The sequence below is a fragment of the Cyprinodon variegatus genome, unplaced genomic scaffold, assembly GCF_000732505.1.
Source record: "Cyprinodon variegatus isolate N-32 unplaced genomic scaffold, C_variegatus-1.0 Scaffold681, whole genome shotgun sequence".
NCBI classification, from domain to species: Eukaryota; Metazoa; Chordata; class Actinopteri; order Cyprinodontiformes; family Cyprinodontidae; genus Cyprinodon; species Cyprinodon variegatus.
This window is the reverse complement of record NW_015151134.1, coordinates 226,097-238,191: the sequence shown is the minus strand read 5'-3', so window position 1 is coordinate 238,191 and position 12,095 is coordinate 226,097. Positions and strand designations below refer to the sequence as shown.

The window sequence follows — 12,095 nt, the reverse complement described above, 5'->3', positions numbered from 1 at the left end:
TGAGTAGTTTGGCTACTCATTGTGGGGGAGCCTGTTTAACTGCGCTGATTGTGCAGTCGTGACAACAGAACTGAACAGACACTGTTTAACAGGCCTCACTGGCCCTGCTGACCCCGAGGGTCTGTAAACATTTACAGTGTCTGGCCCTGGACGTGCCGGCCGCATCTAAAGTGTGGCAACTGCTGTTCCCGAGCATCGTCCTCTGTCCACTCACAAAATAGTGGGGGCGGGGGCTGTATCATACCTCACAGAAACACATAATCTGGCTCCAGTCAGTTTGAAGGGAATTCATTTCTCCTAACCTTAGAATTTGCTTTAAATAAAACTATTTTAATAAGACAAGGGTGCAGCTGTTGTTTACATGCCGTACCCAGAGGGGAGAAATGGCTGGAGGCAGTTTTATCACAAAAGTTTGTATGGTTAAAGGGTTTTGATAGATTGCTTTTAAATGTTTTTTTTTTTTTTTTTTACAGCTAAAACTTAACAGCTACATTCTAACACATGAATACGATGTGACATAAACCTATTAGTTATACAACTGGCTATATGTTTACCTTTCGACCATTGATATACTTTCAGCAGATTTATCAGCCAGAGCTATAGATTTCTGGAGCTCCTCTGTAGGATTCTTTGTCGGGTTATTACAGAAAGCTGAAAGTTGTATATTTCAGAGTTTTATTCATTAAAAAGAAGTTAATTTCTAGTAATTTTTGTTTATCTTTTACACAAAAAACTATGAAACATAATCAGGTTGGTATTTTAACATGAAAAATGTTGACGTTAGAACTGCATAATTACTTTTGGAATGGATTTCATCTATTCATCTTAAAGAGTAGTTCTTATTGCAGAAAGGGGAAAAACATAAACTACAATTCATTCTCGGCTTCACGCTGACCAATTAGCTACCTCTCTGCTGCAGATCACACCTCAGTAGCCTGTTACAGAGACCAGCACCAAGAAGGGGGCTGTATGCTGGTTCTGTTCTCAGATTTGAAGCTGGCTTTTTTTCTTGTTCCTGTCAGGTTGCTCCATAAGGAGCAATGAGACAAAGAAAGAGAGAGGACACTTGAGAGGTTATAAAGCTCTGTGGTCTGCTGGAAGATGTGGCTCTTTATCTAAGTAAAGGTTCACCGTCGTTCGCTAATGAAGTTTCAGGGAAAGGTGAACTGAGAGGGGGAGGGAGGAAGACGGACTGTTGAAAATAAAATTAGTAAAGGCAAAAAGAGGGAGGGGGAAGAAGGAGAAATGGAGGAAATCCTCCATAGTGCTCTTAATCGATTCCCCACTTCCAATTTCACAGGATTAGCCCACTTCCTCTCAAGGTTCTTTATTGAGGAGCAGCCAGTGTGAGTTAGGACTCAAATCAATAGAGAAAAGGAACAGTCTCCAGTCGTTCCCCTTTCCCCTCCTTCTTACTGACCCTCTATGTCTAGCTTCACTTCCCCACCTGTTAAACCCTTTGATGGAAGGACTACTACAGCGGGCGAATCTGAGGTTCATAATGAGGATGTTTGGACATAATAGCCCTCTTTCTGTCCTTGGTTTGGAGGGGGTGGTTAGTGTTGGATTTCCACCACTGGGCAGCACTTGGCCTCAATAAGGCGATTGTTTGTCCAGGCCCAGAAGGGGCACAGAAAAGCAGTGGGTCTGGCTGCTGGGGTGGGCAAACTCAGGTCGCCACACTAAGCCGAGTCCTCGTGACTGATTTGGTCGTGGCCCAGTTTTTGGCAGAATGGAGGCTGGTCGGGGGTAGGGCGACCCATGCTGCAGAAAAGAACACAGATAGAGTGAGAGTGCAGGAGAGGGATTACCTGCCGGGGAGGAAATAGTGAGCTGTGCCATTTGCATCCTCTGTCCTTTACTTAAATGTGTGTGGGTGTGTGTGAGCAACTGGGATGAGAGCACAAGAAGAAGGGTTTTTTTTCGGGGGAAAAACCACTGCATGCAGATGCTGAGTGGCTGCACAGTTCATTGATGCGACTCCCATTAAAAATCCCTCATACCCTCAATAAAAAAGGACTTAACTGGCTCTACCATCAGCTGGAAGCGCTCAGATCGGCTAGCCAGACAATCAATTTCCCCCGAGCGCGCAGAGCTTAGCAGGAGAAACGGGAGGCGGAGAGCGGGATGTTTCCATTATCACAGCCCGCTTCGAGTCTGGGCTTTGAAAGGGGCGGGGTGATGTACTGGAGAGCGAGGAGTGCACAGGGAGAGAAAGGGAGGAGGGAGGGAGGCAGCAGAGTGAGATAGGGGGAGACAGACAAGTGGAGAAAAGACAGAAGCAGAAAGGGAGACAGAGAAGCTGGCTTTTCAGAGAGCTATTGACCGCCTGCCCTTAAAAATATCATATTGGATTAGCCTCACAGGGGCAGCCTTTTGATATTTTTCTCTTTGGCTGTTGAATTAAAAGGAGTGTAGAGCATTACTTGAATTATAAATCATAGGCACTTGCTTTCACTGCACCCAAATTCCAGGCATATGTGGCTGCACTCTCCAGCACCAACCCCTGTCATTTTTAATTAAATCCCCGCTTATGGGTGACATTTCTAGCCACCCCTCCACCCCCACCTTCTCCATCCTTCCTCCGCTTCACGTCTCTATACCGCTGCCCTAGATGGAGACATGAAAGGCAGAGATGGCAGCAGAGCCAGGGCCTCTCACAGTGTCATGCCCCAGAGAGAGGGCACCCATCCAGACAGATGAGAGAGAGCAAAACCCTGCAGGGAGAGAGGGGGTGAATGGATGGCACTGACCCCAACCAGCCTCAGCCAGTGGCCATCTCTTCTTTTCTCTTCCATTGATTGTCATTTCTTTGATGTATGAGCCTCAAGGTAAACATTTAAACTGGACATTGACCAATTTAATGTTTCAGTGACCAAACTCACATAACTGATATTATAAAGTCACTTCTTGTTTTAATTCTTTTCTTCTTTTTGAGCAAAAATAAAATTATATTTTTACTCTTTCTTGGTTGATGAATTGGTTATAACAAAAGCTGTCATTCAATATTTAAAGTAACACCAAAAAAGTACTAATATCTCTGACAAAATCATTCTCATTATACAAGGAGAGGTTGTTCCTAACAGCAGACTATCTCTAGCTTGTTAAAATTCCTGCCCATCTTTTAGCATGTTTCCATTGGTGTTTTGATTAATTCCATTTCTTTTAGTCTGGATGGCTTCCCTGCCTTCTTCCTCAGATTAAAGCTGGAGTTCTGACTAGATCACTCCTAGGTGTTAATAGTACTTCCAATTAGGAGAAAAGAGGTGATCAAATTAATAAATAACGTTAAATGGCAAACCAGCACAGCCTCTCCACTGTGAAACATGGTGGTGGAGACATCATGCTGTTGAGATTCATATTAATAATTGCAGGCATAACATTGATTACTGAGCAGTATATGTTAACTTAGGTAATAGAAAGAATAACAAATAGATATGCAATGCACCAAAATATGCTACAGTTATATCTGCACTCAGTGCACTCACCCATTGAAGAATATAACAGTTTAAAATTATTTTTGGTCTGACCTCTACATTTATCTCTGGCTTTTATTGTGTTATCTGCACATGCTGCTCGAGGCACTTTCTGGCTTCACTCCACAGCAGAGCGGTCGGAGCGCAAATTCGAGCGAAGGAATGGGTAAACAAATGCAATAGACAAATTTCCCCATTAGGGACTATTAATATTTCTATTTCCTTAACTTGAAAATGTGGGCATTTCTGCCAATATATACACATCAAGAGTTTTAAAAACATGGCTCCCACTCATTCTGGGATAAAAGCCCCTAAAAAGTAAGCACCAAAAGATTTTTTTACAAAGGCCAACCTTGATAGAAATTAGTTATTAAGCGTATAATTTGAAAAGAATTGTTTCCCCTATTGTTTTTTTTTAAATATTATAAAATATGAGTTTGAACGATTGTTGTACGAGGAGATTATGACCTTGAAGATTTCAGCTTTGTCCAACTTTTTACCGCTGTTTTTGCATCCACTAACAATGTGGTTTCGATGTCCAAAGCCCATTTCTAAGTAACAGAAAAACATGTTATGTAATTAGTATTAGCAGTGCAAATTGTTTTCTTCAGCTATATTTCATTAGGAACAATTACAAAGCTGCTTCATAGCATGGTTGCAACCTAACTTCCAGCATGAATGTTTATGGAAGTTTGATTATGAATATTACAAGATAAAGCTCTGTATACCCGCATTAAGGTGCTGCATTGCTTTGGTGCTCACTTTTTAGGGCCTACTGTCCCAGAATGCAGTGTGAGGCAGCCATGTTTTTGAAACTTTTGATGCGTGTATAGCATCATGAACTATAATATGGCTAGCTCAAGTGGTAACTTGAGGCCTTGATTCATATCCCAGCTGGGGGGAATGTGCTACCACTGGGGGGTCCTTAAGGCAAGACCCTTAATCCTATGCATATTTCACACTAATGCCTGCTTTGGGCGGCGTTAGGGCATGGTGCTTGGAATCCTGAGGTTCTGAGTCAGAGCCCCACTCCCATGGATGGCTATGAGCAGCCCTGATTAAGGGTGAAATAGCCACCCTCTAGTGATTTTCCTGCAGTAGCACCTTCCACACAAAGGAGGGTCGTTCTCAGCTGTATTACTTATCTATATTACCTTCACTGATTGGAAAACAATCTGATTGCATGTGTATGTATGGTCGGTCATTAGAGGGCCAGTCAAGGGTCAACTTACAGACAGTTAAAGCCTTTCTCTTGTGAGGGGAAAGGAAACTAAAACACCACATCCATTTGTAACACTGAGCTGGCTGGACAGGACACCCCACCAGCCCCCACTTCTACTCTGCCACTCTGCCTCTCATCTTGGCCCAGACTCCAATTACTCTGCCACACGTCAGCTTTAGAATAACAGGTCTGGAATCTGTCACTTGACTGGCTGATGGAGATATTTCTGCCTAGTTATATTTCAGATTTCGGCAGGTTTTCATTTGTTTAATTCCTTAGCAATCGCATTTATGCCTGGATGACATTTTCTCAGAAAGCAGCTGTCACTATGTGTGTGCACATTTAATCCAGGCTCATTGTAGATGCTGCCCTTGTTAACCACCATGCTCTCTGCTGCTCCCACATTTGTCTCGTCCCTGGTTCAGACAAACCTAGTCCTTGTCTCTCTTTCTAGGCCCAAGTGCAGATTTGGACATTTGATATATATTAAACTTAGCAATCTCAGCTATTTCAATTAGATGGGAAAGAAACAGGAACATTTTAGGTTGTTCCCTGGTAAATACGGCCTCCAATCAACTGGGGTGTTGGTGCAAATGTATCCCCAATACTATTTTGTTGCACACAGTAACATGAGCCCACCTGTAGCAATAACCCTAAATGACAATAGCCCGAAGGCCCACTGTGCCAATCAGCCAGGTGTAAAGGAAATTTCCCACAGAGCCTGATATCCCAGGTTCATTCCATGTCAATCCGTTTTCAGACCTCCTAGAGCTTGATCGACAGAGACAACCAGGCCTTGCCATACTCAGCCTAAGGATATGACACCGAGGTTCACCAGGGAATTGTAGTTTTCCTAATAGCCCAATGCCTCTGCAGGCAGAGCTGCCAGAGCCATTAGTTAGGCTTTGCTTTTAGCTGCTTCTCTCCCCCTAAACCCAGCTGATATGCTCAGGTAACAACATCCAGCCAATTCTCCTGTGCTGTCGTCTGGGATGATGTGAAACATTAGAGCAGAATTAGCTGACCATATCGGACTGTGGTACAGCACCTTGATGACTGCTATGTGGAAGAAAAATTGAGAAGGGGACTGTTTTTTCAGATGAATATTTAAGCGCGGCTACCGGCGGCTGCAGCAGCAGAAATAACAACCTTTACCCTGATTGCCTCGGCAGCGAACTGGGGGGAAAAAGAATGGTGATGGCGAGGGAGAGCGAATATGCATGCACTTGACCTTTTCCTACTGATTGAACCACCTCATTTCTCACTCCCATTTGAAATTCCACAGGAGGCCCACTGAGAGTGTCATTGTTCCCCATTCTGCTGAAGAGAAGCAGAGGTCAGGAGGTTTTTATGGTAAAAGGTGACTGTCAGCTATCTGTAGGATCCATAACGCCCTTAAATGAAACCTACTAAGGCAGTTTTACTTGATGGATTGCTACAACAGCCATGTTTTTATCCGATTTCCTGATTGTGAAATTCAGGACTTTAGAGCCACTGTTAGTTTCAGAGAGACAGCCACGTGACAGGTGTATTAATCTTGCCTCATCCGTAGCACAGTCTTTCTGCTGTGCTGGCGTCTCAGTGCTGGCACACAGAGAATCATTTCCGGCTGGTGGTATCCCACAGAGCCATGCCTTTCCTCTGCCCTCCGCCTTCTGCCTTGTGTACAGGGGGCCGAGCAATCTTTACAGCCCCGAGAGGTGAGCCTGAGGAGGAGGAAGTCTACTGTAGTTTTGGTCACAGCAGGATTTGGTTTCAAAAGCAGAGCCTTTATTCCAAAGCCTCCAAGTTGGCATTTGGGCGTCCCAGGTGCAAGGCTTCACCACCCTCTTGTCTTTGCCTGCCAGAGTGTGGGGGTGGCTTGGAGGACAGGAGCGACTGTGTGCAGCCCCATGCCATCCCACAGGAAATGACACACAGGTTGTGTCTTAACAGAGCTGAGCACAGACACTAAGGAGGAGTTGTACATTTCTTTCAGGGTATCAATAGTTTTCAGTTGTCTTATTTTAAAACCTAAGCTTAAATCATCTTTTATCTTATTTGGAATTGTAATATATGAAATCACTGACAGGTGCAAATTTGAGTTAAAAATATATAGAAAGACAATATTGAACAGAACAAGGAGTGCCTTTATCCTGTGTAATGGGAAGTTTATCCTTTTCTTTGTTTTTTTTTCCATCTGCTCTAATATTGGAGAGGGTTTACCAGGAAAAAAAACATGGAATTGAAAACTGACCATACCCCCCTTTTTTTTTTTCATTATTGCTTTGAAACATTAAACTACCCATTCCCTTTTAGCTTTACTCCCCTGAAAGGCCATCTCCATCTGCCTATATCCTCATTTGAATGCAGAAAGGATTTCATGTTTAGGGTGTCTCTTTTCCTGACATCTTTTTTAACAGGTTCGAGCTTTTTTTGTTGATGATCCTCCAGTTATTCAAGTACATATCCTGTTACCTCTGAAAATAAATGCTAACAAGAAATGTGCAAACCTAGACCTGGATTCTTAAATTGAAATTTGCTAGACATCGCCATGCAAACCAGTTTTGTTTTGTTTTTGTTTTGTTAGGATTTTATTTGATGGACCAACACAAAGCAGGAAACTGGAAAGTCGCAGGAAGATGATATATGGGGTTTCCTTTTGTTTTACAAATAAAATCTGAGAGGCATTTTTATTCAACTACATTTGCTCTTATACCCCTAAATAAACCTTTAAAACCAGTTGTCTGAGCAGGGTGCACCCCAAAGTCCAAGGAATACATCAGGCAGGTCAAGGATAAAAAGATAGGCTGAAATAAAGTAGCATAAGATATACAACAATATCCTAAGTCTACAGAGCCCTGTTTAATTCTTCATCTGAAAACAAAAAAAAGTATGATGTAATGCTAACCTACCTAGAAATGACTGTCCATTTAAAGTCATAGGATACTTTGGGAGAGTATTCATCCGAGAGGTAACAAAGAGACCCCTTTTAACTGTAACTCTGGAGAAGCTGCTGGGATCCACGTCTAATGCTGGAGAATCAGTTGACAGGGAAAATGTTAGTAGTGAGCTTGACAATATAAATCTTCAGTTAATGGAAAAGTGTCAAGACAGGAATTCATGTTTTAAAGAAAAACATAAAATGTCCCATTTTGTAGTTTGCCATAGATATATGTAGGGGGCATGACATGGAAGGAAGTGCTTCTGGTTAGATGGGACCAAAATCCCTCTTTATGTTCTGCATGCAAAATATTCTGCCTGTAGTAAAATTTTACACACCATCCCCCCGGTGGCAGCATCATGCTGAGGGATGCCTTTCTTCAAGAGCGACAAGGATGATAGTAGGAGCAGTTGTGAAAAAGGATTGAGGCAGAAAAAAGTGGAGTGATGTTTTAACTTTCAACAAGGAATTGATCCTGGTAGAAACATAAGACTATGAAGTGTTTACTCGCAACAGCTAAACACAAATGCATGGCACAAGTTTCAGGTTTTTATTATGTACAAATATTTTACTAAAATCTATTTTTTCTTTACATTTTACCAGTATACGCTACTTTGTGTTGATCTGTCTCAGGGTGAATTGGTTTGAATCTGGAAGGGCATCTGGAGTAGAATCTTAGCTGTCTGTGAGCCGGTTATAATGGCTCATTGTGCTGACACCTGAAAGCGCAAAGAAACTATGAAGTTAATGTGAGACAAACAGAAAGAATTGCAGGGGTATTAGTTATTAAGCATCCTCTGACATGGGAACTGGCTCGGGGCTCATCTGCCTGGCTGTCTTTCCTTGACAGAGATGGTTGATAGTTGCCTTTTGTATCTCTGCTTCTTTCTCCTTGAACCCCAGTCAGCCTCAGGTGATGGCCGCTCACACTGAGCCTGGTTCTGCTTAAGGTTTCTTCCTGTTTAAAGGGAGTTTTTCCTCTCCACTGTCGCTACAAGCATGCTTGGTGTGAGGGATTGCTGTGGAGTCAACGATTTGATGCAATCAGCTGGTTTTCCTTAGAAAACTTTGAACCAATCTGACTGTATGATCTGGTTAAATTGTTTCTTTAAAGTGCCTTGAGTTGGCTATAGCATGTAGATTCCCCTACATGTATCTTTGGTGCCATAAAAATAGAATACATTCAATTAAGCAAATCTCTCTAAATCTAGCTTTTAAAACTGATTGTTGAAGGAAAACTAAAAGTCTGGCTGACTTCTTGGTTTACTTAATTACATGGACTAGAAATCATCACTTTGTCAGTCAGCTGTCACTTCAGTGCCATTTAGACACATATTTAACCTTCAAGCATTGAATACATTTAAAACACTTCTCTTCTATCTAAGCCCCACCTCAATGGCTTTAAGTCTTTCTAAATATTGTTTCATCTCACTTAGAGTGTATCCATTTATTCATCCCCAGGTCCTCTTCATCTTTCTTTTTCTCTCCTCGCCTCGCCTCTCATTGGCATATGTACTGCAGTGGAGTGCTTGTTGTCTGCGCCGTGTTAAATATTAATTGGGAATCAGTGGAGGACTTGTCTCCTAAATGATAGAACAGAAGGGCCCAGGCTTGCCTTGGGCAGCCTGCGGGCGCCTTTCTTCTTCCATTTACCTGCAGGCCTGCACACCAGCACTTCCTCCAGTCTGACAGCATTTCTCCGTCCCCTCCTCTCTCCCCCCACTTTTTTTCCTCTCTCCTTTCTGCACTAGTTGCTACTCTTATCTCTGCATGCGCTGGCCTTCTCCTCCTCTGGGGTCTTTTACTCCAAACCCGTGTGCGTGTTTGTGTTGTTGCCGTGTCCATTTAGGTTTGTGCACGACTGAGAACGATGCTGGCTCTTGGCTCTACACATATCCCCTTTGAGAAAATAGTATCACAGCATGGCATATGCTCTTAGAGGAAGGACAAGGAGGACCGGTATGATTCTTTTTTCTTGTCTTCATGCTTTGTCTGTCTCTTACTGAAGGGTTTAATCTGTTTCCCCCTCCTGATGTCTCCCCATAACTGACCTCTAAGGTTGTTTGTCTCCTGTGAGTCTCCTGCCCTGCTTCCTCTCTATCAGTTTTGTCATCTACTGAGGTGTTAAGACAAAACAACTGGCACCAGTGGCTCCTCCGCTGGTTGCAACTTGAGTCTGACCTTTCTGGATGGAGTTAATTAGGCAGTGAAGATTTGTTTTTGAAAATCAAACCGGTCCTCCCTGATGTTTGTAGCTCCACTTTGGATCTGTTTTCAGCAGAGCAGAGCTTTTAAAGAGGTTCACTCTGGGTTCACTGTGAAGTAGTGAGACTAAATGGGAAATGGAACAACATAGGGATGCAGGAGAGGGCAGCGCAGAGGAGGGGATATAAATGGAGGAGGGTAGGAGTTGGCGTTGACTTTGATGCCATGGGAATGAGTTCACAGGCTCATGAGCACTGGCCTAATCGTACATGACAATATGGGCTGGTGTGCCAACCGCAGCGCATAACCGCCCCACTGCTCGTGCTGACTCGGGGTATTTGCTGATAAAGCTCTGCTTTCCAGACCATGCTGTGTGCACAATGAGGGTGGCCCAGGCAGGCCCGAGGGCTGCCTCGTCAGAGACAGCATTTCACAATCTATACCAATCCATGCACTCGCATAAGGCTGCTTGGCAAAATATTATTACTAAACAGTTAGCAGGTTAGGGGTGAAAGTTTCCCTCATTTGCATGTGCATCTTAATCAGTAATAATATTGGGAGTTTATTTCATTAAACTCTATTTATTATATTAGATATTGATATATATTGTTAAATTATGCACACACTGGTGTAATTCAAGCCTGTGCTTCTGTTAGTTTGATAATTAAGGCTTGCAGTTGATGAACAACCAAAATTTAGTTTCTTGGAAAATGTTAATAGCAAAAGATGAACCAGCCAAAAAAGGGATTTTGAACATAGAAAGGTTATACTGTTTCCACTTTATGGTCCGAGCTATGGTGAAAAGATTGCTTATTTTTTTATAGAGTGCTTTATACATATTTATATTTGTTTACATCAAGTTAAGTGAAAGAAGAAATTTGCGATCGAAAAAAGGTGACAGAAGCCCTGATTTTGGAGGAGATTCTAACACTGTGTGATCCACTGTCAATTTCTCAGATACAAGTTTGTTATCACTGATGATTTGGGAACTCGTGTCATTTTTTTGTGTTTGTCCATTTTGGTTTATCAAAGCAGCCATCTACAATATAAACTATTTTGTTCACATGCTTTAAGAATGTAGTGATTACATTTTACATTACTACTTTTTACACCTTCCCACACTACTTTTGGTACGAAGTACCAAAAGCTGCTTTAATGACTCTTATATAGCTGTGGTTGATCGGTCAATAAAATGGTTTGACCTAAACCTCACAATCGAGGATGAGAAATCCCAGAACCAACAACACACTATCTGAAAACACAATCTGAAGAACATTATTAAAGCAGCCCTGCCTTTATTAGACCTCAGCCGAACCACAAGCTGTCACACTGCTCTCATCCTGTAGTTCATGCAAAATGAGCTCTAAATAATTATACGGTGCACAGAGTGCACAGTACATGGATTCTACTTTTCAGGAGCTCACACTTCTGATATAAGTCTGTGTTATGGGTATAGTAAAGATCTAATTTTCCTTTTCCTTTTTATCACCTGCGACAAATAATTGTTAAAAAAAAATAAATAAGCACTTGGATATATCACTGAGTTTTATCAACTAACTTTTTGATATTGTATTTTATTTCTATACATATGTATAATATATTTTATTAGAAATATTCTGTATTTTTCCATAAAAAAATATTTTTCTTTGTTATTGACTCTCATGGGAACGAGTCAACTGTTTGTTGTTGATTTATTTATTTTTTTCTGTAATTTTGCTCATGAAGTGAACTGCATAAAGCGGTGTAAACATGTTGCCCCAGTTTCAGTGTTTGTTGTTTAGTACGGGTGTCCTACAAAAGCCCTGACAGGGCTGCTGCTGCTGACCTGCATTCATTTGTTTGTTCAAAGTGGACATCGCTGTTGGGTTTGCCAGAATATTAGGCAGATTTTTTTGGTAGCTGAGATGAACAGTGGCCTCATCTGGTGTTTTCCACTTTAATGCTGACTCAAAGGTTCTACATAAGACAACAATTATAAGACGTGTGCTTAGGCATGACTTGATTTTTGTCATTAGGTTTAATTATGATGCCTTACTTTCCCTGACAGGCTGTGGTTTTCTGGTCCTGTCAGAGGTGTTAATGGGGCAGGAATGCAGGACGAGAGCTTTCCCACAGTGTTAGCTTTCTTCTGGTCGGCGCGTTTGAGATGAGGCTCAGAGCCCGGCTGGGCTCTGCTAATGCAGCCTGAGTGCAGACAAATGGAAAGTGACACTTGTGTGTGTAGAATGGTATTTGTGGTGACGCTTTGACTACAGATAATAAAGTGTTT

At 42.2% G+C, this 12,095-nt stretch overlaps 1 protein-coding gene across 2 annotated transcripts in view; it reads left to right on the top strand.

Moving 5' to 3' along the window:
* The window catches only part of fam222a (family with sequence similarity 222 member A), an 84,412-nt gene that overhangs the window by 55,162 nt on the left and 17,155 nt on the right, over positions 1-12,095 (top strand). The gene's annotated exons all lie outside the window — the stretch shown is intronic.